General features: G+C 37.0%; 1 long non-coding RNA gene across 1 annotated transcript in view; it reads right to left on the bottom strand.

Annotated features, from left to right (window-relative positions):
• Positions 1–2294: 2294 nt before the first annotated feature.
• LOC143649437 (uncharacterized) overlaps positions 2295–12243 on the bottom strand; it is a 59598-nt gene continuing 49649 nt past the window's right edge. The window contains exon 3 of the long non-coding RNA XR_013158996.1: positions 2295–2363. This is a non-coding gene — a long non-coding RNA (uncharacterized LOC143649437). The remainder of the gene's footprint in view (positions 2364–12243) is intronic.

The following is a 12243-nucleotide window of genomic DNA, read 5'->3' as shown; positions in this document are numbered from 1 at the left end:
GTGTGTGTGTGTATATATACATACATATATATATATATCTTCCCCCTACCATGGCATTTTGCATGTGAATAGATCTTATGACATGGGCAGGTGGAGAGGTAGGGCAAAGCCTGGCATCTTAGCTAGGCAAGAAGTAACAAGTAACTTAGAAAGGGTCTGGTCCTGGAGATGGAGGCATCATAGGAGGATAAGGAAAAGGGGTCAAGGACCTAGCCTAAAAGTATAGCTAAAAAGAGTCAGGTCCTGGGGACAGAGTCACATGCATGAGCAGTGTGCAAAAAAAGGATTTAAGCACTAAGAAGTGTTGGGCCCATGATTACACGTATATAAAGATCAGCTTCCAAACTGGGCTGAGTGTGGGCCAGTCTGTGCAACTAGCTGAAAACAGGTAGGAACCTCTGTACGGCATAGAGAAGTAAGGAAACATGAGCCTAATTGTTCCTGAAGATACATAAAAAGTGCTTAATAAATGCCAGCGCATTAATGAAAGTCCATTCAAGAGAGTCCTAATGAAGCTCTTCTGTCCCTGGGTACTAGCTTAACTATGAAAAAAATGGGTAATATCCAAGTTTAAAACCTATGAGCACATATTTCCATGAAACATACCAATCTAAAGTCCTTTCCAACCTGCTGAGTTTTAAGACATTGTATATCAAGGATCATTGACTAACAACCTTCAGGGACTGGAATACAAGTTTTATATACATATTCTTTCAGTAAGTTGCCCCAAGATCTCTTTTTTTAATTTATTTTATTTACATACATTCCATATTCACATAAAATACTCCCCATTCCCTCTCCCCTTATTCCCTGGTAGTCTTTAATCTACTTTCTGTCTCTGAGAATTTGCTATTTCTAGACTGAATAATATTCCATTCTGTATATGGATCACATCTTGATTGTTTATTCGTTTGTTGATGCACTTTGGGTTGTTTCCACCGTTTAGCGATGGTGTATAGAGCTGCTATAAACATTGTTGTTAAAGTATTTGTTTGAGATCTTGATGTAACTTTCTCTGGTAATTCTATATTTTAACTTCTTGAGAATCCATCATGATTGTTTTCCACAGTGATGGTACCACATTATATCCCCACCAACAATGCACTGCAGCTCCAGGTTATCTGCTTCTAAATGTACCTTATTCTAGCTTCACTTTTTTTAGGGTCAGAAAAGTTACTTCGTACCATTTCAGTATTTTAAAATGTATTGAGACTTCTTATGCCCTAATATGTGGTCTATCCTGGAGAGTGATCCATTTGCACTTGAAAAGAATGTATACGCTGTTATTGTTAAATGAAATACGCTTGTTAGATCCAGTTGTTTCTCGTTCGTTTGTTTGTTTGCATGGGCAGGTACCAGGAATTGAACTCAGGTCTCCGGCATGGCAGGCAAGTATTCTGCCACTGATCCACTGTCACAACTCCCTAGATCCAGTTTTTTTAAAATGTTGTTCATGTCCTCAATCTATTATTGAACTTTTGTCTCGATGTTCTATGCAGTGCTAAAAGTGATGTATTAAAATCTTTAACTGTAGGCAGGCCACAGTGGCTCAGCAGGCAGAGTTTTCACCTGCCATGCCAGAGACCTGGGTTTGATTCTCAGTGCCTGCCCATATTAAAAAAAAAAAAAAAAAAAAAATCTTTAACTATGATTATAGAACTGCATATTTTTGCCTTCATGTCTGTTAATATTTGCTTAATATATTTTTGGGCCCTTTTATAATATGTATATATGTTTATAATTGTTATATCTTCTTGTATAATTTACCCTTTTATCAATATACAATGTCTTTCTTTGTTTCTTGTAACAGTGTTTTTATTAGAAATCTATTTTGTCTGATATTAATATAGCCACCCAAACTCTTCTTTTTATTTCTATTTGCATAGGATATTTTTCCATTCTTTCACTTTTTTTGTGTGTTTGGACCTAAAATGAGTCTTATAAACAGTAAAAAGTTGAACTGTACTTCTTCATCCATTCTGCCAGTCACTACCTTTTAATTGGAGAGTTTAATCCATTTACATTTAAGGCAACTTCTGAACTGGCAAGACATACTTCTGCCATTTTACTAATTATTTTTTTAAATTCTTATCTTGTTTTGTGCCTTCTTTCCTCCATTACTGTCTTAGATTTAATATCCTAAAACTACGTCAATGCTAGTTTCTAAGCCTCCTGACTCTGACATGAAGACAATTTCTGTATCTCATTTTTAGCTCTTTCCCATCCCTGAAAATAATGGTAGACTTGAATAAAAAATATTAGCTTGGTTGCTAAGTAGCCGCCATTCTCATCTTCCCTCTCTTGCCTGCCCTCTGGTCTTGACCATGTTGCTTGTTCTGTAACCTTTCTCTCAATTCTCGCATCTGTAACAGGAGAGAGTTAACCCATATTGACTAAGGCTCCGTGTAATGAGAATTATGTTTCCCTTTGTAGAAAACTTTAAAAGTTTCTTGTGGTATAAATTTTATATAAATGTACAGCTGTAGATTTGCAGACAAAGTAAGTGCAATGGGAATGCATCCCACACGTTCATAAGGTACCAGATATGTCTTCGTGATTTTTTTTTCTGGAAGTTTCAATATAAGGAATTTTTCTCATATAATTTAGGGATCTCCTGATGGCTAGATTACTCCTTGTACAGGGCATTCATTTTTGCCTATTTTATCCTGGATCTTTTGAATTATACTTAAAGGACTTGATTTTGATTCTTATAAATTAATTAATTATTTAATAATTATATTTTAATTAATTATTTAATAATTATATTTTAATTAATTAATTAATAACAACAGTTTAATTAATTAATAATAACAGTTGACATTTTTAGCACTTATTATATAACAAGCAAAAGTCTCAGTGCTTTAACTCTGATAACTCACTTAACTCTATAAACAACTTAATTAAGTGCTACTAATATCCCCATTTTCAGATGGAGATACTGAAAGGCGTAGAATTTAAAAACATTGTATGACATAACCAAGTTAAAACTTAGAGATCTTGATTGGAAACCAGACAGCTGAGGTCCAGAATCCATGTTTTTAATGGTGATACAACATTACAGCTCATCATTCAAAATGTCTGAAGAGAAGGCACAACATTGTCTAATGTTTTCAGATTAGGTGAAACTTTGCACATATGCCATGCAATCACAATTTACTTGTAGAGTAACAGCTAGCACTGCAAAAGAGTTAATTCAATATTCATCCTTCACAATGCACACTAGCCAGCAGGGATTCAGATTGAAGATGCTGATGATCTGAGAATGCTACCAGAGAATGCTACCAGTAACTCGTAACTGGAGGGAATGAACCATAACAATCAACAGGGACAAAGAACATCCTCATATCAAAGAGGTGAAGTTAGTCACAAGTGACAATCCGCCGTTAAATAATTAAATTGTTTTAGCTGTTAACTGTAAGTGAATGTTGCTTTTAATTGCATTTTAATAATGTCATGCCCTTTATAACCAAAACTAATGTTTTCTGTCGCTCTGTTTTTGAAGTACGTGTCAGTTTAATTAAACTATTAATGGTAGGCAGATTTTAAGTACTTTATATTGTTCATTAAATCGTACCTGTTCACTAAGCATTAACAGGAACATCGAGTCGGTGAGAAGCAGATCCATGTTCTGCCTGATAAATCACCCATCACCAGCTAAGATGATGTGTTGTGCTTGTTTAGGTGTTTGCTCCCTGTGAGAAACAAATCCACTCACTTCCGGTTATCATGTTCAGTGAGTTCGTTTTAAAATGAAGGTGACTGCTCATTTGAAAAGTACGGACTGAGTAAAAAGGTTTGTTGGATTTGGGGGACACAGATAACCGACCGAAATGTAGGAAACTGAAAGACTGGAATCATCATGGCTTCAACTCCTTAAGGGTCAGGGCACACGCTGCCATCTCATTCTGACGGTTCTGAGAAGAGAGACTCCAAGAGGGATTGGCTTCCTCTCCTCTCTCCTTTCTGGATTGCCTAATTATACCCAGGTCTCCTGTAAGACGTGTGAAACCAACCTGACACAAAGCAGCCATTGTTTTTATTTCCAGAAATGACAATTGATACAGTAAACTGTGCACACCTCAAGCATCTCCTGAATTCAATTCAAGAGAATCGATCAAGTCTTGCTTAAAGATCAGGAAGGGTGAGAGCAGGATAATTTCTTGTCTACTCAGCCCATTGATGACATAGGCAAATAGAAAGGGAATCCTAATTGACAAAGCTTAAAGAAACAGAGCAGCATCAACAGTATACTTCTGTAGCAGGAGGAATGGCTGGGCTGCATCTGCTGCCGATAGTCAAAGATATAACCTGTTATAATAGAGACAAGTGTGTCCTTCCTTTGTGAGGCAGATCAATCAATAGCTTTTCATGTGATCTTGTTCACTATTATGTTAGTAATGAAACCCTCTTGTGATGTGACAACTGTGGAATAACATTTGGTCACAAAGCTGGTGTTAACAAGCACAACTGGCACTCTTGTAATTAGACTGATTTCTGGTCTCTTCTTTCACAAATTGTCGATAAGTGCAGTAAACAGGCCGTTGAGTCCTTTCTGAACAGCTATATTAAGCCTCATATTTTTGGAAATTCATTTACTAGGTTTGTTTGTGGGGGGTGAAGATAAAAGAGAAAGAAGATTATTTGACAATCTTTCCCTCTTGGCCAGCCTGTGCATATGCCTGCGCATATGTAAAACCATGTATCTCTCTATCTTTATCTATCCATCTATCGAATGTTTTCAGTAAAATTCAAAGCATATATTAACATATTTAATTTTAATTAACTGTCAGCTGGCTGAGAACAAGATCCAGACAGACAGGGACCCAGTGAAATCCCTGGGTTTAAGTTACACTAAAAGAAACAGAATGATAGAAATAGACGCTAAATGGAAAGTAGTACACTCTAAAAACTGACTATATCTCTTTTACACTTTTGTCCAAAGCAAGTTCTATTTGAGAAAAAATATAATTAAAAGCTTAGCCCTGGGAAGAAACTTCCATATACAAATCTGATATTGACATTATCTACTTTGACAATTATTTTTTTAGTCTTAGTGTTTTTCCTTCCAAATGGTTTATCTGGAGAAGGGCAGGAGAAGCTAAATGAAAATCAGATCCATTGATAGACTATCAGTGAGCTTTTCTCTGAGAATTTCCTCTCTCACTGTCATCAAAAGGCACTAATTAAAAAACAAAGGCACTAATTGCATTTAATTGTGGGTGGAACTAAGTGCTATATAAAATAGTTTACCCAAATGGGACCCCTGTTTCATAGAAGCTCTGATCAGAGCCTGTAACTCTAAGAAGGCCTGACACACCTTCAGCCAGTGAAAAGACAACCTTGTTTAGGGAAATCACCATCATACAATGACTGAAAATATTTGGAAGCCAAGATGAAATCCCAGGTAGAAACAGACCTTTTGTTAAGATTCTGCTTTAAATCCTTCTATGCTTCACTTCATGCCTGTCCCAGGATATTTGTTGGCTGTTTGGTACACGGATGCTTAGAGACAGAAACACTTATGTCAAGATATTTTCTCCTAAACTTGGAATTTCATTTTGACAGGTTTTTAGATATCATTTTTTGTTGTTGTTCAGTCCTAGTAGATACTGAAGTATTTCACTTTAGAATGTCATTTTCCATTTCCCAAGGTGATTTTCACATTAGTTTCATGTATACTTGTTCTTGGTTTCCCAGTTTTAAGACAGTGGCTCAGAGGTGGAAGTCCCATCGCTGCTTATTAACATTATAGCTAACAGGACTTCATAAGGGCCAAGCCTAAGACTTCAGCTTCATGAACATTGTTTTGCTGACCCAATGTGCTCATGAGATTTATTTCTCATATGGTGACTCACAATTTTATTCCAAACAGTTCAACAGACATTTACTGAGTGGCTAGTCACCAGACGATGAAAACACAGATATGGCAAGACATGGTCCCTCTCCTCGTTGAGTTCACAGTATTGAAAGTGAAAGGAAGCAAGCCAACAATTTTGAGAAAGGGTGCTAAGAGTGAAAACAAGGGTAATGGGGAAATACAAATGCGTGGGATCTGACACAGCCTGGGAGATAAGGAAACTCTCCCTCAGAAAGGTGATGTCTGAACTGAGTCTTGAATTAACACAGAAATGAGACTGTTGGGCAAAGAAGAGTCAGGTATTGCTGGGAGAGGGAGAAGTATATTCAAAAGCATGGAAACGGGATAATTTGGCACATTCAGGGAGTCTAGGGTAATGTGAATTTTAAGATAATGGGAGACGAGAATAAAACCAAAAGATACAGGCAGAAGCCAAAACATGAAGTTTTCTGTAAGTCAACTCTTTTGGTTTATTAAAGCTTCTGGAATTCAATATATGAGAAATGAGATGGCTTTTATGAAGGGAATTTATTAGGTTGCATATTTGCAATTCTAAGGCCAGAAAAATGTCCAAAGTAAGACATCCAGGGAAAGATAACTTGACTTAAGAAAGATCACTATCTGTCACATGGGAAAGTACATAGCTGGCATCTGCTGGTCCTTGTTCCCAGTTTCATGGCTTCCAGCTTCTGATGCCAGTGGTTTCTTCTCTAAGCAACTGTGGGCCTTCACTTCTCTCCTCCAGGATATAACTCTGGATTCTGGCTTGCTTAGTATCTCTTGGGAAAGCACATGGCAATGTCTGCTGGGCTCTGCCCATGTCTAGGCATCTGCTCTCTCTGTCAGCACTCCAAGCATCTCCAAACATCAGTGTCTCTGTCAGCTCTGAAGCAACTGTTCTCCAATCGTCTGCATCTGAGGTTTCTTAAAAATGTGGATCTAGCAAATGAATCAAGACCCACTTTGAATTGGTGGGATCATATCTCCATCCAATCAAAAGAGCATACCCACAATTGGGTGTATCACATCTCCATGAAAGCAATCTAACCGAAAGGTCACACCCACAACTGGGCATGTCACATCTCCATGGAAATAATCCAATTACCTTAACTAATAGGGCTGGACCCACAAGATTGGCTTGGGATTAAAACATGGCTTTTCTGGGGATCACAATAGTATCAAATTGGCATATTTTCCTGATAGGTTTTATCTTCATTTGGTTTTCTCTCCATTCTAAAGGTAATGAAAAGATATTGAAGAAAATACATTGGAAGAACATATATTTGATAGATATTTCAGTAAGGAATCCACAATATTTGGCAGCTAGTTGATTTATGAATTAGGCAAATATCCTAATGTCCTTTCTATGGGCCCCATGTTTCTTAAACAGTAAGAGTGACAAAGAGAAGAAGACATGGTCCCACTCCAATGGAGTGGAGCTTCTTATAGCTTAAAACAGGCCAAAAGGAGACACAAAGTCAATGCTATAGGGCAATAGAGACTTTGAAGGAGCAATGTTTCAGAGTTCAAATAAATACTGATGGTGGGTCCATGGAGTGGGGTAGGGTAGGAGGGTTTAAGAGAGTCTTACTGAATTTGGAAGGATGAACAGGGGAGAGTAGAAGAATATTCCTGAAAGGAATATAGAATGCCAATCATTTTGGTGTGGATGAAGGGAAGAAAGAAGTGGAGAGAGTCTTTCACAGATCACAAAGGGACCCATCTATTAAAGAGTTGGAACTTTACTATAAAATATACGGATGCCTTTCATCTACGCCATTTGTGAGTCTTGGCCTGAGCTCCCATACTCTGCAACTAGAAATCAATAGATAAAATTTGAATCTACTTCATGTCAGACAGTATGCACTATTTCATTTAATCCTGATAACAACTATATGAGTTTATTAAAAACATTGATCTAGGACATATGGACTAGGGGTTGGAGCCAGGATTCAAAGCCAGCTCCATCTATCTCCTCTCATTGTATTTCTCAGTCTCTTTAAGAAAAGTCAACTGGGGATAACAGATTGTCCCAGGATATTTGCCAGGAATGATGCCCATATCCTCTCAACCCTGATCTCTGGCTTTGGAAGTCTGCTCTTGGTTTCTGATTTGGTGACCACGTAGACTTCTTTTTTGTGCTTCCCACTTGTATTTGTTAACTATGCACTCTCCTGATGTTATCATCTACTCTCTGCAAGATTACCTTTATCAGACCCAAGTCCATGGAGCTCGGGTCTCTGTGCATTTATGAACATTTCTTGCAAAGGGAAAAAAATTTAGACTCTATATAAGGATGTCAATAGGTAGTGTTGAGATTGATGATGAATATGAGAAAGAATTTTGGTTGCAGTATGGAGAATGGATTGTAGGCAGGCAAGTGTGGACATAGGGAGATCAATTAAATGGCTATTGCTTGTAAAATAAGAAATGGTGTTAGTTTGTACCAGGACAGTACCACTAGAGGGTAATGATTAAGGACACAGACTCTGGAGCTGAATTATATCAAGGTGTAATTCCCAGTTTAGCCAGTCTCTAACTATGTTGCCTTAGGCAAGTTAACCTAAACCTTCTGTGTTTCAATTCTCTCAGTGAAAAATAGGGTTCATGATAATAGTGCCTGCATCCTAAGATTATTATGAAGGTTCAATTAATTAACATGTGCAAGAATTATTGGCACATAAGAAGTACTATATATGCGTTAGCTATTATTGCAGGCAGAGGAAATAAAAGCAGAGAGATAAGAAAGATACAAAAGAAGTAAAATATAATAAGACATCTAGTTGATTGCTTATAGAAGAAGAATAACAGAGAGGTCTAAAATGGTTCCTAGATTTCTGTGTAGAGTTAAGTGTTTCCTGAGCCTTCCATACAAATAAGAACAACTATGTAAGAAGGGAAGAGAGAGGTGTGTCTTTACTTTGTTAGCTAGACTCACTAGTTAGGTACTCATACAGAACTTTCTCCCTCATAGTAGAAACCATGTTAAATCCATGGATTCCCTGTATTTACTGTTTCATCCACATGTTACAGACAAGTAGGCAAGTTGATGACTTGCCAAATTCATGAAGTTAAAAAGTGAAGGCATGTGCTTTTCTCTAACTTAGAGCACATGTCATTTCCTTAGGGCCATTGCCCACGGGCCATAGAGCAACACCAAGTTCTCAGACTAGTGGCCAAGGAAAGCAAATGAAATAGAAGAAATGGATTAGGACTCTAAGATGATGAATGATGAAGATGAACTTAGTTCATGAGAATGGCTAAGCTGGGAATCACACCATGCATAATTCTGTACCTTTATTTAACTAACATAGGAAATGTTTATAAGAAATTATGTAAAAATTTTCTCCACAAGCATTAATGACATTTCTCCAGGGGCATGTAGTTTGTTTCCAATGTTTTGCTATTATAGACAAAAGAGCAATTGATAGATCATGCTTAAACTTTTCTCCCCAAATTTCATATTCTCTCCTGAATATAGATCCCTAGAAATATATTTACTGGTAAAGAATGTTTGGAAAATCTTGTTATTTGTTGTTAAGGAAAGAAAATAAGTCACTTCTTAATAACCACCCAATTTAAAAATGAAATCCTAAAAAAAAAGTTTTCTTTTAAATGAAATCCTTACCAAACTTCTATCAATCTTTCTTTTCTGCTTAATTTTTTTCTCCACTAGAGAATGTAAGTTCCATGAGGGCAAAATTTTGTCTACTTTGCTCAATCATGTAGCCCCAATATCTAGAACAGTGCCTGGCACACTGGAGACGTTAAAAAAATAATTACTAAATGAATGGAAAAAATGTCAGTGGCTTACAACAACAAAGTCAGGTAAATCATCTTTCATGGATTGGAGGCATCTTTGCTTCATGGCATTCTTATTCTGAGATCCAACTGAAGAAAGTAGCCATATTCTGAAATGTTGGCCTCATTGCAGAGAGGAAAGGAAGTATATAACTCGTGGTAGCTTTTAAAGCTTCAGCTGGGAAATGGCACAAGTCATTTCCACTAACATTTCCTTGGCCAAGGCAATGAAGTTGGGAAAGCCCTATGTCGATGGGATGGGGGTCAGCTAGTCCCCCCACAGGGAGAAGCACAGCATATTTTAAACAATTCTACAGTCTACCACAATAGTGTTCTCCTCATTTTCCTGCTTTATAACATGTATTTAAAAAGTTACCTGAAAGAGGAGAAAAGCCTTCATCATGCATTCATGATCTCTAGAAAGACTGCAGTGCAAAAGGAAGTAGTAATAGGATCTAATCTATAACTGGAGGGTAACTAGGTGAGAATAGTTACTCTAAAAGAGATCACAATTAGGAGTAAATTTGAGTTCTTCTGAGTATTCCCATGTGCCCTCTCTTCCTTTCTCTCCTGTTTTTATAAGACATTCCATTCAAAGGCAGTAACTTTTTAAAGATACAATAACCATAACATTGCCTGCCTTAGAAACTAAGCAGAATTCTCAATGCAAATACATAATGAGAATTGGTTATACATGTACAAGTCTATGAGGCTTAAGAAATCCCAAATCAAACATACTGCAAAACATAATTTAAACAAAAAAATTATTTCACAGTGACAAAGGCAAAAAAAACTATAAACCTCCAAGGTTTATATTCAAGGCTTTTACTCAAAAATTACTTTAATTTCAGATTCAGTAGAGGACAAATGCACAATTGTTCACAAAATGGTTTAGATAGATTCCTCAAGGACTTCGGGTATTATATTAGGTACTAAGAGGAAGGGCAAACACAATTATCCAACCCAGTGCACACAGAAAACGTATCTAAACAATTAGTTGTGCTAAACTGATTTTAAGGTTGTTGCATGGAACAACCAAATATGTACATATTATCAATTTGGTCCTAATGTTTCAGATTAGTAACAGTAGCTATAAATACCCTTCTATGAACTTATTCACTAACAGCATCATTTGATAAGCTACTTCTTATTCTGACTTTTTCTTTCTTGCTTTACTAATTTTTCCTCCTCTTCTTTCTTTTGAATTTGCCCCACTATAAATTAGGAACGCTAGATGCTAGGGATATATAAGACATGGTCCCTGTCCAAAATGTGTTAGTCTGGTACCACAGACGGACAAGCATATCAATAATTTAAGAGAGAGTTCTAAGTGCACTTACAAGGTATTTTAGGGAGTACCATAGAGGGGCAAACAGCTTTGTCTGGAACTGAAAGGTAGTCATGTGCAGGTGGGCTAGAGAGTAAAAGGACATACTAACTAGATGGAACGAAGTGTGCAAAGTTACAGAAATGTGGGAGAGCACAACACAGGGAGTCTGAGACATGAAAGGTACATTGGAGCATGGTAGGAGATGGGGCTAGGGCAGTCATTGTCAACCTGGGGTGATTTTGCCCTCCAGGGGGCAATCGGCTATGATGTGGAGACATTTTTGGTTGTCACAACAGGGTGTTTAATGCTCCTGGTAGCTAGTGGGTAGAGGACAGGGATGCTGCTAGACATCGTACAATGCACATGCATCCTATAATGAAACAAATAATTATTAGGTCCATAACGTCAAGTTCAAGAAACCCTAGGCTAGTATGAAAGAAAGAACAGAATAAGACATGAACCTCTCACATGGTCCTCCAAATTCTTTTGAATAAAAAAAGCCACAACTTTCTAATGCCAATGCTCCTCTTAAGTTTGGTTGGCATGAGGCTAATAATTCAAGAGATAAGTCAGCGATAAATTCAGTTATCTAATTCTACGGTCTATCTGGGAATCTTTAGACTCTACAAAGATCCTGCCATAGATTCATTACTTGAGTGAGAATTTATGATGAATACAAAATCTGTAGTGGACTAAATCAGTGGGTTTTTTTTTCTTCCTCTGAATTCAGTATATTAGTTCAATTGGGTTTTTTTGTTTGCTTGTTTTTGTTGTTTGGGTATTTTGTTGCTGTTGTTGAATTCTCAATGAATACTGCTGCTCTTTGGTGACATAGAACAAAACTATCCAATTAGTAGATACTTTAGATTATATCCCTCAATCTTTCCATCATTCCTAGCATTGCATATTTAATTTCTTTCTTCCTTTCTAAGAGAAAAAAGTCTTCTTTCCAGAAAGAAAAACAACAAAACCTGCATCCATTTAAGGCAGAGAGAGAAGGAAAGCCAAGACTTCCTAAGTACCTCTTAGTGCCCCGTAATAATCAAAACCACTGCTCCCTACGCCCAAGGCAAATTACTGCTTCCCTTATAGGATTTTTGTCCAGTTACGGTTATGATACATGTTAAATGAGCAAGTGAACAAATTAATTCAATAAAAGTAAGAATGAAGACATTCTAATTACCACCATTGAACCATGCAATCCTCAAGTGGTTTGGTCAATAAGTAAACCTGCTCCATGGTTCTCTTGGCTATA

The sequence above is a fragment of the Tamandua tetradactyla genome, chromosome 11 (genome assembly GCF_023851605.1).
Source record: "Tamandua tetradactyla isolate mTamTet1 chromosome 11, mTamTet1.pri, whole genome shotgun sequence".
NCBI lineage: Eukaryota > Metazoa > Chordata > Mammalia > Pilosa > Myrmecophagidae > Tamandua > Tamandua tetradactyla.
The sequence above is the reverse complement of the archived record's forward strand: the minus strand, read 5'-3'. Positions and strand labels throughout refer to the sequence as shown.